Here is a 22,167-nt window from a genome sequence, read left to right as displayed (position 1 = left end):
ACTCGCGGCGAATACGAATCGTTTCTCAGATTTCTTCGTGTGGGAATGTCCAATCACGGCCAGCACGTTTATTACAATCGCTCGATGCACCGCGCGCAGATCTGTTTTCCGAGGTAGGTAGATGCAGCGATAGTCTCGCTTACTTTGAAAGTGATATGTGCACGGCTTTCAAACGTTATGAATTTTAATGTGACACGGATATAAACTCATGGTAGTATATCGAGTTTGGCAAGATTTTCGAAACCGGATTTACAGTTTCCAAATAAATGGCAGCATATCCATCCGGAGATTACTAATACATTTTCCGATGACTTTTTTCCTATGTTGTTGTAATTAATTATTCCAAGTAATTCGATCGAAATGATGTAATTCGATCGAAAAAGCTTATCGAACGTAATAAACGTAAAAATAATTAGTGTTACAAGATTAAATCGTGTTACATGTTGTATATCATGAATGTTTTATATGTCACCAAATAATCTAATATATGATAACGAAAAAAATAATTTAGATTTCGATTGATTGACATTTATTTATATATAAAAAAAACGAAGTATTTCCTTTTTTAAAAGGTTTTTTTTAAAATGCTTTTTTAGAATGTAAATTAAAAATAAATAAATTGATTTTTTTTTTAAATAATCTGAAAAAAGAGAGAAAAGAGAAATAAATAAATATAAATTTTGTAACTTTTATAAAATAACATATTTTTATAAAATAACATTTTTCTGGAAAATAGAATCGTTTCTTCTAAAAACTAATTAAAATTAGAAAATTATGCTCTCTCGCAACAAACATTTGAAATAAATTACGAATAATACTTTAGTTTTTGAACTCCCAGTATAGTATATTTCTACATCGTACTTTATATATAATGTAAATCCCATTAATCGTATTGTGATGAATCCGATTATAATTTTTGGATGATGGAACGAGCTTGCCGAGATAACGCCTTATTTTCGCGAGCCTTATTACGCGCGATAGCACCGAGTGCTTTTTTAAATCTGGAACTGGTTTACAAGTAGCGCACCGGTTTTTAAGGCTCCTCGGCGAGGCGGGAGCGGACGGAGAAATGAGGGAGAGACGATTCGCATCTTTTCTCTTGTGCGCGCCCCGTTATTACAGCAGCGGTGTCGATAGAGGTGTGCGCCCATCTTCTTTATTTGTAACTACAGCCCTGGTTCTCCTTGCCGGCAGCCTTGCCCGAACCGGCCAACGACCGTATCTCTCTTACCTATCCTGTAGCAGCTCTGTCTCCTTCTCTCTTTCTTTCCCTCGTTACCCACCTCTCGCCTTCTCTTTGTCTCTTTCTCTCTTTCTCTGTCTGTCCTGCACACTCCTTTCTCTTTCGCTGAACAACCTCCACTCTTTCACGAGGTTTCCTCCGATTCAGCATACAGGTAGCCTCATGCTAAACTTGCACGAACTTGTAAACGGCCAACCGATCAATCAATGATTATGGGTGCGATCCACCTGGTGCTACAAATGCTTCGAAACATTTTTTGACTGGCCAATTCATAAAATTCTTTGTTCTGATTGGCTAATCAAATACTTCGAAGTATTTGTAGCAGCAAGTGGATCGCGCCCTAAGATTCGAGATGTCGCGTATTTGGAACGAGAAAAAAAAAATCTTTCCGGCGAGAAAGATCCACATATAATATTTTATTCTACGTTGATTCATGTATCATGAAACACACGAGAAATTTCGACACGCTCGTAAACTTACGTTATGAGTTTCGTGACTTGAGATTTTATTTTCTTTTGTTCGTACACATAAATGAACAATTTTATGTTAAATCTACAGATTAGAGACGCGTTTTTAACAACACGAAATTACCGTGATATGTACAAGATATCCAAGTCAGTTGTTTGGTCTTTTATATTATTCATGCGAAAAGTTTGAAAATGTAATATCATCAAACTGAAGTTAGACTGAAGTTGTTCATAAATATTACTTAACAACAGTAGGAATGAATAAGAAAAGAATGGCTTCAGGAAATTGACATGGATTAAGAATGATTTAGGCAATAATTAAACATTCTGTGCAGATCTCTAGTCTACTAAATTATGTACCTGATATTATTTTGAACCTCCTTGTAAACAAGTGCGCTGTTGGGCTCAGATCGAAAGAATGAGTGGGCTAACTTTCATTCTGGTAAGCGTAGGTGGCGTGGGCCTATCCCTTCGTCTTATCAACTGCAACGGACGAGGCGGATGTCGCGATAATGTGACTCGTGGTGCTTTCATCATCATGATGAGCCTTGCATTAAATATTTCATTTAACGAGGAACCATGAAACTATACATCAATGATTTCTTTTTCTTTAGAATTGTACAATTGTCATGCTTGATTAAATTAGTACTTTGTATACAATATTTTTAAACTTGTTAAAAGTAAACTAACAATAAATGAATCTAATTAAATACACAACAAGGATTGTTTTATGTGAAATTGCTTCGTGTGAAGAATAATAAATCGGAATTATACATAAAGAAAATTAGATTAAGTTGATGCGACAGCTTTACTCCACTAACAATAAATTGAAAAATTTTGCAATTTTGTGTTTCTTTTTTACAAATAGAATTTAACATATTTTATCAGTTTTTTTATTTTAATATTTCTTCAGTCAAAGATTGTTCCATCTGGAAGATAATAAGGATATTAGCTATCTTTTTAGTTCAATAATTTTGACGTTTGTCTTTAATTTTATATTCTGGTTGGAAACGATTTTCAAATCTGAAATTCTTACGACAGTTTAATGTTACACACATAATGTGGAACACAATGTCCTCCTGCATCGATGCAAATATGCGTAACAATACATTCTCTAGCTCAGATTTCGAGCTACTGCGCGAGTCGCCTCGCAACACTCGCTCGGTCCCGGCAAAAGCTTGACGAAAAACGATATTCCTTTGCTTCATGCGCGAGCAAGCAACTTGCGGAATTGCTCGATGTCCACATTACGCCAGTATGCGGAACGCTTCTCGCTCATTGACGAGGAAGCTATCGTATTTCGTCGTCCGTATCGCATAACATCTGGACACCATTAACGCGGCGTTACACATTATTACGGAACGGATAAGGTGTACGAGCGGGCGATTCACAGTATAGTGAATTAAGCGTTATGTTGATTTAAGCACTCGATTTGGACTCATCGCGCGTTTCTGAAACGTCTACATTGTAGAATTCAAAGAGTGACTGGCAAAGAACTTGCATTCAGGATTGTCCGTGTATTTCGAGAGGAACGTTGCACAAAAGCAAAACTCAATTATCGCGTCAAAGTCAAATTTCAAGCACGTATATTCTATCGAGGTATTTTTTCTAAAAAAAAAAAGAAAAATAATAAAAATATGTTGTCGATGTTGTTTCATGATTGTTTTCGTAATTAACGCAAAGTTAATCGCGAGATTTATTTGTCACATCCATTATCAGGAACGAGAGAACGAGGCGCGCTGCGCGCAATAAAATTCCTTCTTAGTTCTCTCGATTGCGTCGTTTTAATTTGCGCGTGTTATTTCAATCCACGAGGACGCGTGCACGACCGTCGCAAGGTAGCATCGGAGCGGCAGTGTGCACCGACTATAGAGGGAATTCCATTGAAGTCGAAGCTTTCCCCGCCGGCCGGACCCGATAAAAATGCGTGAGAACGCGTCGTCTCGTCGCTTTGCCGAGGCAGGAAGAATCGCGGGGCGCGATGTTTTCACCGGAGAAACTCGATACACGAAGAGACTTCGACGACTCGGCGGAGTCGGGTTGGCCAAGCATCGCGTTTTGCAATAGCGACGTCCTCGCTCGCAGGAAGGTCGTTTCGCTCTCTCGAGGAGACTACCTTCGCTCGTCATCGATTGTAACATCGTAAGCACGTACGCGCGCGCGTCGTCCTCCTCAGGACGAGGGCGCGCGCGTTTCCTCGGAGCTCCCCGCGTTATTATTCGCGATAAAGAGCGAGAAAAGGGCGACGGTTAAACGTTTCGGAAAAAAGAGCATCGGGCAAAAGGGCTACCGCCTCGGCCGCGGCCCGATCACGCTGTCGTTTTCTCTCTCCGCTACCTGCTCTCCCTATCCGCTACGACCTACGGCGACTCTCACGATCGGAAACGAGAGCAAAAAGATAACGAGTGTAGCCTTCGTGCCAGACGGTGTACAGCGCGTTGCGCGTTGCGACTTCGCGTGGTCACGCGACACCCCTCGAAGAGGCACGAAGGCAACGCACGGCGTGGTGGTGCGTCGGGACTGTTCCGGGACTGTGAAAACCGGTGCCGCGCCTGCTCGTGCGAGTCCGCGCGCCTTCGGCCGGGCTCGTGCGCGCTCGGCCGTCCCCGTCACCGGGCTCGTGAGCCCTTCGCCGCTGCCGCCGCAGCTGTGATTCACAGTCCGGGTCAGTTCGTCGAACGATCGTCGCCCCGTGCGGGAGGACGCGTGCGCGAGTGCCGCTGTGTGATCACGTGAGACCAGTGCGGAGCAGTTCGATACGTTAGTTCGGTGGTGACTAACCGCGTTCGTTCCTCGTGCGTCGTATAGTGCCGGAGTATATTCGGAGCATCTTTGAGAAGCAAGTGATTAGTGAAATAATAATTCATCTGCAGGCCGGATATCAGGGCTTAGTGACGTATCGAGGGATAATGTACAGGCGTGTCGGCGTGCGGGCCGCCGTCGAAGTTACACGGAGAGACACGAAAGCCGCCGACAGGCGCCAACACGCGTGACAGGTAAGACTTAACCTCCACCATCATGGTGCTGGCTCGCAAGGCCGAAATTCTCGTCATGGTTCTCCGGCACGACGGATATTTCTCGCGTAGGCGTGGTTTTTGTAATCTCTGTACGTTGAGTGACGAGTTGTCGGGGGAGGAGCCCGAGTGAACCGTGGGAAAGTCAATAGAAATCTATGGAAATTTTGAAAGATTTCCATAGATTGAAAAAAAAATTAGTCAAAATCGATAACATAATGATTGGATATACGATGATAAAATGAATCACGTTTAGAGATTTTACTTACGGTTTGACTGGATACTAGACAGGCAGAAAAAATTTATTCTTTAGCTTTAAATAGATTCTATTTTTGAATATGAAAATTTGTGACGAATTATTTTAATTCCAAGAATTCTGGCTCTTTATACCTGGGTGATTCATACGTGTCGATTTTATGAGATTTTATGGGAACACAAACACATTGTGAGTCGATTGTAGAGTTTAAATGACCGTTGCATTCTGCATTCATCGGAAAGCTGGATGCTGTCTAGCTCGATTTGAACATGCTAGATGTTGCGACTGCGTTGAAAAGAAAGCAAGTCCGGTCTGTGTTTGAGAGAACATCGCACTCTGGGAATAGCGGTTCTTAACCTCTTGACTCCCGCTGACTCCTATTGAATCACTATCATAAACTAGATTCCATTCATCTCACTGAACGTTATGAAAATGCAGTTTTACTCTTCTATATACATACTGATGATGACTAATGTAATTATCACATTTTTAGTGGATTTGAGTTCAATTTTTTACAAAAATGTCAGAATGGATATTGGTTTTTTTTTTTTGGAGTAAAAGCTTATTCAAAATGATTTGCTGTAGTTGCAGATAAAGAAAAACAACAAACAAATTAAAGATTTTTTTGCATCCCGTTTTTATTAATATCCTACAAGAACAAAGATTCTTTAGTTTTCTAATATTTGAGAATTCTACGTGTGGATTTTGAGAGCCGCTGCTCCAACATCATTGAATTCTAAATTGGAAGGAGGAAGAAGGGTGTGATGAAATTTTAAGCGTGACGCGAAGCTGTCTAACGGGTCGAAAAAATGAAAACGGTTGAAGGAAGAAACGTTACCGTGAAAATTAATTTACATATTTCCAAAGCGAGTTTTCCTTCTGTTTGCTAATTAAAAATAACGATACAATTAAAATGAAGTGCTCTTCTGTTATCGATAAAATATGGATTTATTAATATTACTCTATTAATATTTATTATATCTATATATATATATATATATATATATATACATATATATATATATATATATATATATATATATATTAAGAAATGCGGAACTTTCGAACCCTTAAATCTTCTTATTGGGGCGTATTATACGTTACGATGTCGACGGAAAGTGACTTAACAAGATTCATTGTGAAGGAGTATTCTAGAAAGTTGTCTAGAATGTTTTGGCGCGTACTGAAAGAAAATAATGGTGGACATTTATCGCGGTATTGTGGACACGAAGTGAAATAAAATATCGTTCTCACGCGATACTATCTTATCTCATATGTGCATATATTTATACTGTTACGCGTCAATATTCTGTTCCACAAAACGATCCGTAATTGTCTCACCTTTCTTCTGAGAATGCTTATTCAGTTTGCAGTTTCTTTAATGACGATTTCTTCAACGCTGTTGTCTCTTATTACTTTATTTTATTTTAAGCGCTGTCTTTTTTAAATTAAGCTTCAATTGTGAAACCTTGTTAAAGTATTATTTATTTCGAGTACAGAAATTTTCTAAATTTTAAATTAAGTAATTATTTTTCATCTAAATATCAGCACATCATTTGCAATAATCATTGCTTTTCAAACTTATATTTTATTTCAACATTTCTCGGTGTTTGTAGTTATATAACAAATGGTTATAACTTTGACAGATATATGTGACTTCGATGAAATTATTATACAGCAAACATAATACAAGTATACGTTTGTTTCGCACATAAAGAATATTCAAAATTCTTTTCTACTATATTCTTTGTATGGAACTACGTAATATGTTCTCTGTCATACTTTTGCATTTGTAAAAGATAACTGTAAAGGAATCATCTTTGATATTTATATTTTGTTGTGTTATTGGTGTGATATATTTTAGTTTGCGTCACACAAGCATGAATATATGATAATTAATGCAAATTAATAATATATGTTTTGTCGTACGTCGCATAAGACAAACACATTTAAATTATAGAATGCGGAATGTTGACGTATTTTTGAATTTATTATAGAATCACATTTTGAAATGCACGAGAATACGTCAATTGATGTTTGATGCAATTGGAATTCGTGATAAAATAATGTATTCAATACGATTCATAGTTGAACATGTAGACACAATGCGATTTCCCTGAATCGAAAACGATATTCGAAAAAGAAATTTCCACGAGACTTCAATATTTAAATATCGTTTCGGAGAACAATATGTGAAATCGACAACGTATTATAATATAAATATATCGATATGATTATGTGTGATACGCTAATATAATTTTAATTTTGTCGTAAATTGATTGACAATTACATAAAACTTCTATAACCAAACACATCACATGACATACACATGACATTAATAAACAAATACTTTATTATAAAATATTATCCAAAATCAAATTAAAGAAAATAATTAAAGATTTATAAACATATTATTTGTACATATCCAATTATTATTTTTTAATTTAATTTTTGATAGTATTTAGTATAATGAAGTAATTCTTTATTAATGGCATATGTGTTATCGCTTATAAAAGTTCTACGTAATTGTGCGAATATATCAAATATTATTTAACACACAATTTCAATAACTGTTTTAAATAGATTTTATTTTATTGGAATTTGTTGACATTTAATTATAAGATATAATATTGATTTACAATTTATAACATATTAAATACAACAATTTTATATTTATAAGTAAATTTACGGTTTTATAAAAGTTGTGCGCTTTAAATTTAATTATTTATTTGTTGAATTTTCAATATTAAAATCCTATAATAAATCCTGAATACATCAATGACAAAAATTTCTCCTGAGAAAAAGTTCGCCATTATTTATTTTACCGAGAAATTTCTGTTTAAAAATAAAATTGATATTTTTAGTATACACACTCATATACACATGTTTTTTTCGAGACGCCTGCATATGCATACGACTTCTTGAATCAAGCCAAAAACATGCGTATTCAGACGCGGGCAATAAAGTCGTTCTTCGGATTTTAATATTTCAGCATTTCTCTCGCGGAGCAATCGCAAGTATGGAGAATTTTCGGAGCGTGCGTGAATATTTTACACGCCTTGTGTTTTCGGAGTCTGTGATAAAATAATTCTCACGTTCGTGTGAAGATAACGCGGTTTTCACGTTCGCGTCCCGAACGTAATGCGCAATGCGTATCTCGCGGGGAATCGAAAACGGAGGATCCGAGCAGGCCGGAAGGGACGTGGAACGTTCACCGGGACGTTTTTAATACTTTAATACCGTTTCGGGATACAAACGCGAGTGCGGGAAATATGTCGCTTAGCGTCGTCGTCGTCGTCGTCGTCGTCGTCGCCACTACGACTCACGCCCTGAATTTATGCGGCCAGTATTCTTCCGTATGGTATTCCATTACGTATATATCATCCCCGAGTCTCGTGCGGTGAATCGTGTGTAATCCACCGTTCTCGTAACGGCCACAACGCGCTCTTTATTCCTCCGTCCACCGCACAAAACTGTAGCATTTTCGAGCGGTTTGTACTACTTCAAGCTTGAAGTACTCATTGCTTCGTGAAACGTTGGACCGTTTTCAGAGAAAGTAGATAAGCCCCCGTTTGTGTCAACAGTGCGCCTATACGGAACACTTTTCTCGGTTTCTCGTAAAAGGTAACGACACGCGGTCAATTCCAACACTTTTTTATAAAAGTATTTTTAACGTAATTTATGTTTGAAGAAGTTGAGCAACTCGAATATATATAATTGACATATTTATGGCGTGACTTCAAAAATGTTGAGAATTTTCTCTTTTAAATGTTAAGTAAATACATCTTGAGTTTCTAAGATTATATAAATAGCGACGAGCTTAAAGATATTCGCATAAAGCCAACAAAAATAAGCAATTACTCTGTAAGCTTAATTATATGTAAATAAAAAAGATTTTGAGATATCGTATATTTTTTTACGGAATTGCGGGTGGGCAGAAAGGCATTGTCTTGTGATACTAGTAACTTTGAGTTACGCCATTGTCCACGGCTATCTCAAGACGGACAGACACGGATAATGGAGAGATGTGTCATTCAGTCAGCCCCGTGTATGAGCAAGGTGCATTTTTTAGACGAAGTCGAGACGAAGCGTTTATGTTCGCGTATATGTGCGTGTGCATGTACGTTGGACAGAATGGTACGAAGGAGAAAGAGAGGAATCCATTGATGGAATCGACGTAGTGTCTGTATTATCTCTTAGATACAGACGTCTCCTTGCCTTGAGCAATTTTACGACGGAAAAGTTAGTTCTCTCGTTAGAGGCGACGACATCGCGGTGTTAACGGCGCGGTCGTGCCGCACGTGGTACGTTACAGAGAGAAGCACGGAAACGACGTCATTACAATCTCGAGAAGTATAGCACTACCACCGCTGTTGGATTTTGCCTCGTCGTGGGAAGAATATTAAGGAGCGACACGTCCTTAATTCGAATGGACAGATATGCGTCTTAATAAATTGGAAAAAGTCTGAATCGTGCGGAGCCTCGGATGAAATATAGAACAGATGTGATTAATATAAATGGCAACATTTATAAAATTAGTATATAAATAGCTTGTAAATTTCTTCGTCTTAAAGATTTTCCGCGAATAAAGTTTGAGAGTTGAGAATGAATAGTCTTATTTTGCACGTTGTAAAGTGAATTCTAATAGAATTTGAGATATTCGCAACGAAAGTTGATTACGATTACTCAGAAAATACATCGGCAAAGTTATTGAAACGTTTTAGCAATATTCGTGAATACGTGATAAGCGAATGCGTCATCTGGAGTCGGCTTTATAACAGTGAGGCGTGATGAATGGACAAGAAGCGGGAGGGCGAGCTCAAAGTATGAATGAGCTAATCAATTTATACAAGCGTAGTCTTTACCCGCATCTCAACCATTGTAGAATTAAAAATTTGTAGTTGCAAGGAGCGAATAAGAAAGAAAGAGATACAAACGCAGAAAAGAAGAACCAGATAGCCAATGTGCGCCATTGACAATGAGCAATTAATTGAAAATTGTTTATTTAAAAAAATAATTTTATTATGTTAAATATATAATAAAGTAAGAAATTAATATATATGGCAAAACGGATTGAGAAATATGGGAGTTTAAAGATAATTAGTTTAAATTTAATTATACAGATAGAATTTTGTTGACATTTAGATAAAATTATAGATTTTTATTGTGTAATGGCCATAAATATTGGAGTAGTTATAAAGATCTTTTTGATTACTTGACTTAGATGCTCAGAATTTTTTTTTCGTGGTTATTTTTATACACGTCATTTTATTCTTCATATAAAAATGTTTAGGTATATCTTCTCGCGTATAGGTTAGTGTCAATATGTAATCCTTTCAAAGCACGTTCTTCGATAGACGACACTATGTCAGCGGGGTCAAGCGATACATTGCCCTAATTGCATGTAACGCGATCTCTATCTTTCGTAACGGTACCCTCGGTCGATTCGCTTAATAAGAAAACTTTGTTATGGCGATTCGCGGGAGTCGATCCCGTCGTGCCGGCAGAAATCGCGAATGTATCACGCCGGTGACGCGAACAAGAAAGCAGTCGTGAACTCGCGCGAGTGGCTGGTCACTGAATCATTCGCGCAATAATCCACGCCTGCACAACCAACCGAGAGGCGCTCGACTGTATTGCTGCACGCGTGACGGTGAATCTATATGCATCTCGTGTGTGGTGTATGTGTGTGTGTGTGTGTGTGTGTGTGTGTGTGTGTGTGCGTGCGTGCGTGCGTGCGTGTGTGTGTGTGTCGTTTTGCATGCACGTGTATATCATGTCGCAAACACTCGTGCGCGAGTAAAGCCGGTTTCACTCGCCGAATATGCACCTATCCGAGGCGAATATCATATCACATAGAGAGTGTAAGATGTGTGGCTAGGTTTAGCGACGTTTCATATGTGGAATATTATAAAATCTTTGTCCTTATATGTATATTACTTTTTTATATATATATATATATAAAAGTAATATACATATAAGGACATATATATATATATATATATATATATTTATTTATTTATTTAAAGCAATTTGAAACCCTTTTATGATTAGATGTCACAGCATATTATGCATGTTGCGTACTAAGATTTTCATAAATTATTGATGGTAGCAAAAGATGATATGATATGAATGAATATATTGAATAATATGATAATATATTGAAAAATAATTGCATTAAATATTTGTGATGAATTATTAAAATAATAATTTAGCCATTTACTAATTATATATTATTTTTATTATATGCATGTGATTATATGCGTTTATTGACACATCTTAGATTTGCATTCCGCATACAATGCATGTGTTAAGAAATCACGCGCATCCGACAAGTGCATCGCTAGGGAATTCTGCGCCGTCTGCTTTTGTCTTCCTCATTATCGATATGTTAATCGATATATAGACATGACTCTTCGGCTATAAATAGATCGTTACGGCTTGTGCGCAAAATTTCAAATGAACTTTTGCACGTGTGTCTCTGAATCATTCAGGACGATTGATAGACTTGATAACAATTAAAAGCACGTTTCTCTATAATTCTTAAAATTAAAATATGAATAACTATACTAATTACTATTCAATAATGATATTATACTAACAGTAAACTACATTTTTTATTTGTATATTTTATCATTGGAAATTAGTTAAATTATTAACGCTAAAATATACAAATGACAAATGTATTTATATTAAATGTATGAAAATTACTACTAACCTAATATTAATTATATAAGACATATTTTCATTCCATTTTAAATTGATTTTCTTCTAAGAGAAAACTGGTATAGATAAAAAAATAAATCCATGACACCGTTATAATCTTCTACACGTATAGAGGTGCAATTCCGCGAATTAGATTCTCCCTTATAATTATCTCATTCCGACTCGTTTATCATCCTGCCATCGATGAATATTCAAGGATATTATGTAAGCGATTCATCGTTTTCATTTCAGTGCGTTTTAATTTCGCCGCTGCACGTATTCTGTAACACATTAAATACGCATTAATAAAGATGCGATGGATCAGTCTCTTTTTGGTATGATACGTTAAACTTTATGCCTTTTAGGCATGGTTTTAATGACAGATATGTTATTATCTCTTAGTCGGTAGCATATATAACGTGAAGGTTATATATATTATACGTCACAGAGTAGAGTTCAGTCTATTTTATTTAATATTTTTTTTTGTTTCTTTTTTAAGCGTATTTCTTATTTAGCAAGTAGCTCTCAATAATCTTGTTAAATAATATTCAAGGAAATTATATTTGTTCCAAGTATTATATCATCAAATTCAAAGAACATCTTTGTGTCATTATGATATTTTAATTGTTATAGTATTTTAATTTTTCATATTTTTTTCTTTAAATTAAAAAGAGAAGAAAGTTTAAATTTAAACATTTTTTTAATTTGATGTTATTCTATTATATATCTGTCCTTAGTCACAATATACATTAACATGCATATATTTATATATTATTAAGAGTTTGAGCTTCATTTTATATGAATTTTTATGGATTACGACATCGCACTAATTTAAAATTAAAAATGAGATGAGATGTTCTTCTCAACCAAAAATTAACGCGAAAATTCGCGAAAACTCACATGCATCGTCGATCTCTATTTTTATGCAATTAGTACCATGTGAATACGTATTTTTTTTTCCTTACTCTCAATTTTTGAGAGAAGAGAGGGGCAGCCAGAGCCATTAATCTTCGAGCAGACCGAACGCGCCACAAGTGGTTTAAAATTCAAACGATTTCGGGATCTCTTCGGCCCTGTCTGAAGACCTTTTTAAGTGTGTCTTCCGATTCCGTTTTGATAATAGCCGTCAAAACTTTCTTTTTTATGATCCAAAGAAAAAAAAAGAGGATGTATACATATTTTCTTTTGTCCTCACTGAGGACTCAAGCCTCGGCGATTTCGCAATGGGAGTGCGAAGTCAAATTAGCTTTTGTCCAAAGTAGAAATGATGATTCTCTTTTCCTCTCTTTCCGTCTTTAGATACTCTCTCCGCTCATCACTTCACCTCGCCATCATTATAGATCCTTTGTCTTTCTTCCTGGAACTCGTTTCGGGCCCATCTTGATGGGCCCAGTGAGAGTGAGACCCGCGAAAACGATCGCGCATTCTTGATCCTGCTCGGCCCATCAGGTCCATTTTGGATCCTTCGATCTCGCCTTGAAATAAAGATGTTTCGAATTCTCAGGTTTATCTAACTCTTACGGTGAATTTTATTTTTACACCTGCCTGAGTTTTTGAGTCACTCTTTTCAAGCAAAGCATCTGTTTTCTACGCGTATATTAAAAAGAGAAAGCTAGTGGAAAAATATAGTATTTACGAGAAAAAAATTTTTTTAAATAAATCGATATTATCGATATTTAAAAATAACAAACAAATATAAATAAATTTTTTAGATTGAAATATATATATTAAACAATATTAGTCATAAATTTATATAGAAATTTAAAATCGAAAACTTGTATTTTTGCGCTTGAATATGCCATTAATGTTTTATAAATATATAATAATTTTGCAAAAATATAAATTTTTAATTTAATGATCTGTATGATGAGATTTTTTAATATACGCATGAATTATATAAAATTACGTGATCTACCTTTATTCTACATTAACGACTTTATGCCAGCAAAGAAAACCGACATGTGAAAATATAATTATCTTGCGCTGCTACTGCACGTAACATGATCGTAATAACGTTTCCAACTCATTCATAATGACTCTTGTGATGCGATGATTATTTCTATAGCAATAGAGCTTAAGAAACGTTAATTGAGTAAGGATTTAGCATTAGACCGACCTTCATCGTTGACACGTTGACATTGTAAGATAATAGTGATTCAGTAGAAAGATTAACCGTCATGTTTGCGATTTTTCAAACGACTATTCTCAAGACACGAACAGTCATTACTGTGCTGCTAAGAGTTTGGCGAGAAAGACACGACTTGTAATTCCAGTCATCAACTTTCGCTTTTTTAAAAAGCCGTTGTTTTGTTCAAAGATGCTATTTTAAATGGATCACAAATCAAAAGTAAAATATATATCATGCATATTTGATATATTTATAGCCATTTTTTGTAATTTTTTTTCTGTATTAAATCTAATTAGACTATAATTTCAATTTAACGATATCGAAATTTTTAAAAAGCATTTGTTTTTTATTTTATTTTTACGTATATTTGTTAGTTTTTAATTTATAGCGAAAAAATAAGCTGGTTAAAGAGCGATTATTCAACAATGAAATAATCCAATCTGATTAATGCTATTTAAAAAAGCATTTTTTTATTTATATCCATTTGTTTCCCTCTCTTTCTCTGTTTATCTTATTTTTATTTTAAATAGTCCAGAATTACAGTATTTTCGATATAGGTAAAAGGAATGAACTCTATTGTTTTTTGGAATATTTTAAAATAGTCAATTTAAATAACATCATTTGTTACTCGAAGTTACAACATTTTTTGAATTTTGAAACTGATCAAGAAAACAATTTTATTTATGTTGCGAAACAGCATAATAAACAAATTTGATTAAAATTTTGATGAAATTTCTTAAAACAAAGAATGAAAATTTTGTGCACTGTATCATTCATAATTTAAATCATTGATATTTTAAAAATGAATTTATTAACTTTATTTTCTTTGATTTTGGTGTTTTCAGAAGTTTTTTCAAGCGATAAGTAAATAAAAAAACCAAAAAAAAAATAAAAACTAATAAACAATTTTATATATGTCTGCAGATTTGTCAAACCAATTTGTTTTGTTTCTCAAAAACTCAAAGTAAATATCCTTCATAAATTGTATTTTATTTTCTCTGACGAAATGCTCCACACAGCTCTGTAATCTTTTCTTCTGTGATAAAAGTTGACTAAAGAAAAGTCGGTCTTTAATTATTGACAAGGGAAACGAGTTGGTGGAAAGGTGTTTCTTAGCAACGTGTTTTACGTGTTAATCAAACGCGCGATCAGCCTCACCTGTCGCACAGGACAGTGGCTGGAGGGAGGATAGTAGAGGATGGCTTTCTATCCGCGACATCGGGCGTTTCTCATCCTGGCGAGTTTACCCGGGCGATAAAACGGCCTCTTGGCGCGGCTACGTCGAGCAAATTGCAGGACGGAATGTTGGTGCCGTTCTGCTCTCGGGGAAACTCCGTGCCGGAATGGCCTCGGAGCCTTCCATCCACGTGGATCCTCGAATAAAAGACTCGACCAGCTGTAAAACGGCGAACCGTTATTACGAAGAGAAGCGAAGAGAGGGGGGGGGGGAAGGTGGTGGTTTTGGGCGCTATACCAAAGCCGTCATCCTCGGGCGACGTTATACTCGGTAACTCACCAAATCCGTGGCACTCTTTCTTTTACATTTTTCCTCCCTTTTTTATCCACCAAGGATATAAAAAGCGAACTCACGAGCGCGAAGATCAAACGAATCGAATTGAACCGCATGATATTTAGATAATAATAAAAGCCATGGTCGTAAACGAATTCAACAAATGTTGCTACTTTTGTTGTAACGTCAAATTTCAATTTTCCAAACTATAAATTCTAAATTAAATAAGAATATTAACCAATAATTATAAAAGATAACAGTGATTGCAAATAAATTCGAATATAGAAAAAATAATAATTACTAATAAAATGATCGGAAAATGTTTTTTTCTGACATTGTTTAAATTTATTTAAAATGTAATATGAAATTTATGAGTTTATCGACAAGGTTAAATAAAGCAGTTTCAATAATTGTATTTCTTTTTGTATTTTTTTTTTTTTTTGATCTTTGATATGGCGAATGTTATGATAAAGAATCAGCTTACCGTGTTTATGATGTTCTGGCTTTCATTGGATTTTATTCACAGTGAAAGAGAATACTCTTTTGACATCCTTTTGCCTTTCATCTCGCGTTGTCGCGTAAAGAGAGAAAGAGAAATTGAAATAGATGGACGGAGTGAGAGCGCGAGGATCAAACGAACGCAAATTATTTCCGCTTCCAAACGAAATAATCCCGTTCGTATCGTCGTCGTGGAAACAACGAAAAGCAATTTTCTCCACAAGTACGAAATAGTTACGATGGATCTATACTGGGGTTCCGTTTTAATACCAGCTCGGCACTGTATGTGCAAATGAACTCGGTTGCCTCAAAGAAATTATCCTGCGATTTTACTTTACCTGTGATCTATCGATATCCGCATTTTAATATTTATTTTTATTCTAATCTCTTTGCTAAAGTTTTCTTAGAGACTTAATGAAACTATATTTTATAATTTTCTTTTATGGATACGTGAATGTAAATAATCTGTTATTCCTTGTTATATTACGATAAAAAAATTATAAAGATTTTTTCTTGACGCGATTTATTTGTGTCGTAACACATTGAAAATAATTGTTTATAACTGGTGTAAAATGTTCAAACTTGTGCAAAATAGATTAAAAATTATAATTTTAATAATTTTAAATATAATGTTATTTACTTTTTATTTCTTATTTAATTATTTTATTTTTCTGTATTTCTTTATTTATTTTTTTGAGAGTAAAAATAGCTATGTTTAAGAATCTAATCTACCTTCTTTGTCATCCTCTTGATAATACGTAACGTGATAAGAGATTGTGATAAGTAAGGAAATATTTCTACGACTATGTCATGCGCGTATTAGCGAAATTACTGTGGTTATCAAAGGTGTAATTAAGACAAATTACTGGTACATGGGCAATATTGTTTTTGCCCGCCACAAAGTTGCGCGACTAGTTACATTTATTATTACAAGGCTATCGTCAAATAATAAATTTGTAGGTACCGACTACGTCATTATCATAATATTATACTTTGCCATTTTTCTCCCTGTCTCTAACCGACTTGGGGAGAAAATCTACAAATTGCGATTTGCAACAATTTCTTCCTCTAAAGAGTTCTCGATCTCTTTTCGCGAGATTTCTCTTTCGGAAGAAATGAACGAACTTACACTGATTGGATCGATCGAAAAGACATTACTTTAACTATTACTGTAACTTCATCCATTTAGTCTGAATTTAACAAAGTTCTTAGTTTGCGCTGTTTTATTTCGATCGATACGGAAAGCAATTTTAAATAAAAATTTTATTACATTAAAATTTAGTTATTACATTAATATTATTTCTACCCGCTCAATAACTTTTGCACCAGACTTACTTTATTTTGCTTTATCATCTATAGTAAAATTTGGATCACTTTAAAATTTTTTAAATTATATTAATTTTTTGGTATTTACTATGAATTTGGCGTCGAGACATCACCCGTGTCTCTTGATTATTTATATATGGTATTTACTTTTTTAATTTTTATTTATTATATAATAGTGTGTGTGTGTGTGTGTGTGTGTGTGTGTGTGTGTGTGTGTGTGTGTGTGTGTGTGTGTGTGTGTGTGTGTGTGTGTGTGTGTGTGTGTGTGTGTGTGTGTGTGTGTGTGTGTGTGTGTGTGTGTGTGTGTGTGTGTGTGTGTGTGTGTGTGTGTGTGTGTGTGTGTGTGTGTGTGTGTGTGTGTGTGTGTGTGTGTGTGTGTGTGTGTGTGTGTGTGTGTGTGTGTGTGTGTGTGTGTGTGTGTGTGTGTGTGTGTGTGTGTAATTTCTTTTATATAAATATTGTATGTGTTTAACTTACATATATATATATATATTACATGTAAGTAAAATCTTTCATTCTTATGAGAAGTACATGTATATGTAATTAAGCACAATAGAATGCAAATTCACGTGATCTGCAGTCTCGTTTCTCAGTATATTTAGTATGATGCATGGTATATTAAGCTAAGCTTCTAATCGTTGATGGAAAGAATCGCGTGTCCGCTTCCCGTCACGCGCTGATGCCGCTATGAACATGGCATAAGGGCACTGGGACACCGGAAGTGAATGTAAATACCTAACGTTACTGGTTAGGATTTCAAAGAAGTAAATGGTAGCAATTAACAATGTTCATAATATACATCTAAAAGAATTAAAAGGCTTTTTTATATGAAAATTTTGAAAGTCTTTAAAAATTCTATTATATACCAGGTTTTTATCGTTTTTGTTATCCAAATGCGGTTACCATCTCTTTGATTTTTGCCCGAAGTTCAGTTTTTAGAACAAATTTTCGACGCTTTGGTAGACAAAAATAACCTCGGTTAATCATTTTGAGATTGGATTTTTTTAAACAGTACAATAACAACTTTAATGTTTTCTTTATTTCAAAGAAGAAATCTTTGGTAGCAGCATTTTATTTTTATAATAAAATATATTTATTTTAATTTCCTGTTTTAATTAAGTATTTTAATATTTTGTTAATATTTTATTATTTTCATAATTAACATGATATTAAATATATCAATGAATAAAACAAACTATGTATAGCTGTTACTCAACATTTTCATTTTTTTTCTCTTTTTTTGAAAATACTAACTGAAAATACTAATCTAAAAGTGACAATTATAGACCAAGTTATTGTTGTTTTTCGACTGTAATGTATTTTATATATTTATTTTTTTATATATTACACATTTTATTGAAATCAATATTTATTTCATTATTATATAATATTAATTTAAATGTAGGGTTGTTTATTTGATTTGCTAGTTTATAATTATCCAATATTAATCTTTGCAGACTTTGCTATTCTTGCTTTTAGACTTTGCAGTATTTTGAACAAATTTGGGAAAATTATATGTGATATAAATTTGTATTACTTGTCCACACAATAATATACATCTGAATTCCGAATGTGAGTTAATGCTTCTGAATGGACTCGGGTATTTTTGTACGGAATAAGCTTTATTCGGTGTCTCTGCGTCAGCATGAATTTGCTTGAAATTATCCGCGCTTACCGATAATATCGGGGACATTATCGTAACTACTGTCGGCCGGTGCAATTTTCAATTTCGCTCGCTCTTCTTGCGCAGCTATCCGCACGTCAATTTTTTTTTTCTCTATACAAGCCGACCACGAGTTTCTTGTGTTCGCGTCAATATTATTTCTTGCTTATTTCTTCAGCGTGGGGAAAACCAATCAACGAAAAGCTGGAAAGAAAAATCATGTCATTGAAAAGATTATCTATACTTTGGAGCTTTAATTTATTTTTTTTTCTCTCTATGGGATGTTTCTATTAGTCGATCCATGATTTATAACTGTTTGTGAGATTGTTTGCGTTTCTTTTGCCGTGCAATATTCGAACGAGAGATCTCAAAGCGATCTCCTGCTTTCTAGAATACAAAAGTAGCGTTTTGTTGATTAGCTACGGATGGATTCCCTTCCTTATTGAGATGATAATCGAAAAAGCGTCTAATGTTTTGCGTTAGCTTTTCTGTTTCCTTGTAGTAATATGTATTTAAGCGAATTATCATGTAACTTTTTTATAAATGGATCTAAATTTTTTCTTTTTTCTTTTTCTTTTTCTTTTTTTCTTTTCAGAAAAATCTATATATAATTTCGATGAGAAAAAACAATCTGTAGAATTCACTTTTTCTTTTTTGTATTTTTAAACTTTTAAAAAAAGAATACGTATGTGTGTGTGTGTGTGTGTGTGTGTGTGTGTGTGTGTGTGCATGTGTGCGTATTCAAATTTATAGAGGAACTTACAGACTTAATTTCCGTAGCGGAATCCGTTGAGATTATCATAGCAGATTTTCCCAGACTTTCACGAATCAAATGCAAATCACAGGCTTTCCGGCCTCGTGTAAGAAATAATACCAATCACTTAGCCACAGTGGAAAACCGTTACTCGATTCTACGAGCTATTATTTTACTTCGGAAATACCGGATTCCAAGGAATTACATGTTCGAAAGTGTTTTGCGTGACAAATATCAGAGTTCATGTAACAAGTGGAATCTCCTGCCTCTTCATATATTGCAATTCCGTCCAAGACCTTCGGTTTATCTGGCGAGAAACTGCACTTAATATCCCCGTTGAGTAGCAGTAATGTTTGTTATTCTGGCAAACATCAATGGAATGTAAATCGCAATAAATGTTTAGCTTCATGCGGCATATAGTAACAATCGCTTATTGTTGGTTGTAGCATGGAGTCATTACTTGATTATGCAATGTATCAGAAAAACCTATCCTTTGAGTATTATAAGTTTGAAAACACTTTACGAAACGAAGTATCACGTAGTAAGCCGTATTGCTTTTACTTTGCAATTCTTCTCGAGACTCTCGAGCTACTACCTTAGGCTTAATTCGTGAGAGTTCAGAGCGAAAAGCCGTAGACTTAATATCTCGGTTGAAGAATCATGTTTGTCAATCTTGAATATCAATCGAATGCAAATTACAAGTGTCTGGCAAATAATTATTTGATACTGACGGACAAACAAAACTTGATTCAAAAGTTTAATGACTCCGAAAGATTTTAAACAAATACAATGAGACTTCTACAATGCCGTAAAAGTGGAAGTTATAAAATAACATATGAAATAAAGAATGAAATACGATATAATGTTGAATATACATTTTAATTTTAAAACTTGATTTAGGCTTTAACGATTGTTTGATTCTATTAAGCTAAATGAGAAAAGCAGAAGAAAAAGAGAGAGGAAAAGTAAGTAATTTAAATACAATTAATAATTATTATTTTGAAATAATTTTATAATTATTAAATAATCATATGATGATAATCAATGTAATTTTTGATGGTATTGTAATAATTAATTATATTATAATTAATTATAATAATTAATTATTAAAAAATCACTTATATATCTCAATTATCCAATGGTTTCAATTACTTTACCCGAATTTACATCGTTTAAAATGAATTAAGCTTCGAATATAGCATTTTACCGAAGTTCAGTCAGGAAGTTGAACTATCGCTTCATTGCCATTCCGTCCCCCAAGGCCTTCGAGTTATTCTTGACTCAAGATGATCCGAGGACTTAATCTCCGTCGCGAAGCATTATAATCTGTCTTGTTCTCGGAATATAAATCGAATGCAAATTGCCAAGCGATTTTCCGAGCGATTCAGGCGAAATAATGCCTATCGATTAGCGGTGTTGAGTGCCGTTGCATGATTACCCGGAATTTCCTGGGAAAACAAGCGGCTCGCATTGCTTGTCGGACGTATCGATCATCATCATCGTTGACGAAAAAGATTTGATAAAGCGTATACGTGCGAAAGGTAGTCTACCTTAGCTCACCTTGCGAATCGCGCTTAAGTCGAGGCGCTTCTTACGCGTGTGCTTGCAGTTACATTAGTCGCGAGTTACGCGAGAAAATCAACGCGTGGAGATTTAATCGTTTTCAGCCCGTAAAACGAGAAACGAGCGCCCTGTCGTACGTGCGAAACAATTATGCCGAGGCGCCGCATTACACGACGGTTTCTTTCATCCGAGCAAAACTGTTATCGCTAAAAGAAAATTGGACATTACGCAATGCTGCAAGAATGCGTGACAGCACACTTCGAGGATAATGTGGTGACGCGAACGCACGTGCGAAAAATGCCTTCCTCTGTGCTTGAGAAAAAGCTTAAAATTGCATAAGTATAAGGTACTTATATTTATATAATAATATCTTGTTCTGACATACATAATCGCAAACTCTATATAGTAGATATTTACATTTGAATAAAATTTTGTTACAAGTTCGTATTTATTAGGTCAACACACAAATATTTTATTATTAACATTTTTTTAATAACTGTATATCTAGTTGACGCGTGAAAGAGATTTGCCTTAAGAGAAATATATATCTTTTTATTTAAATGACTTTTCTACAAAAATTCTCTCAGATTGATTTATACTCTCTTTTGTATGATATAATTATTACATCATGTACAACGTAATAATTTTGCTTAAATTTCGCGTATAACATTTCGCGAAATTCTCACGGTTGTTTCTGAATAATGATGAGGCACCGAGGTATTTTTTTAAAGACTGACTAATACAGTTGGATCGCGACATAGTCGAGTATGATAATTAAGTGAAAAAGATTAGCTGACAGCAATCGGTAGCCGCGGACATTGGTAGACATAATTCGTCGCTCTCGCATATTTTTTGTAGGTCCTATCCTCATACATCATACTTTCTCTTTCTTCATCTTAGGTTTAATGCCCACGCATACCGGAAATCTCGCTCACAGATCCAGATCGTGATACCGCGCTGCTATTTTCGAGAAACCTTCTTGAAACGACCATGACACTCGCGCGACTAAAATTGTTGTTTCTCTCGCCACACAAATTAAT

At 34.8% G+C, this 22,167-nt stretch overlaps 1 protein-coding gene and 1 long non-coding RNA gene across 5 annotated transcripts in view; one reads left to right on the top strand and one right to left on the bottom strand.

Annotated features, from left to right (window-relative positions):
• PlexA (plexin A) overlaps positions 1-22,167 on the top strand; it is a 251,240-nt gene that overhangs the window by 34,781 nt on the left and 194,292 nt on the right. Inside the window, exon 1 of one of the 4 annotated variants that reach the window (XM_011646988.2) lies at positions 4,417-4,706. The exons of the other annotated variants lie outside the window; for them this stretch is intronic. The gene's annotated coding sequence lies outside the window, so the exon portion shown is untranslated. Of the gene's footprint in view, positions 1-4,416; positions 4,707-22,167 lie in introns of those variants that run through there. 4 annotated transcript variants of the gene reach the window in all.
• On the bottom strand, positions 15,770-20,168 carry LOC148936538 (uncharacterized). The gene is made up of 2 exons (XR_016139441.1): positions 19,574-20,168; positions 15,770-19,014 (listed from the first exon to the last, which is right to left on the bottom strand). It is a non-coding gene; the product is annotated as an uncharacterized LOC148936538 (long non-coding RNA).

This window comes from Pogonomyrmex barbatus, unplaced genomic scaffold (genome assembly GCF_055798465.1).
Source record: "Pogonomyrmex barbatus isolate J1 unplaced genomic scaffold, ASM5579846v1 scaffold20, whole genome shotgun sequence".
Lineage (NCBI taxonomy): Eukaryota > Metazoa > Arthropoda > Insecta > Hymenoptera > Formicidae > Pogonomyrmex > Pogonomyrmex barbatus.
This window is presented reverse-complemented; position numbering and strand designations above follow the sequence as displayed.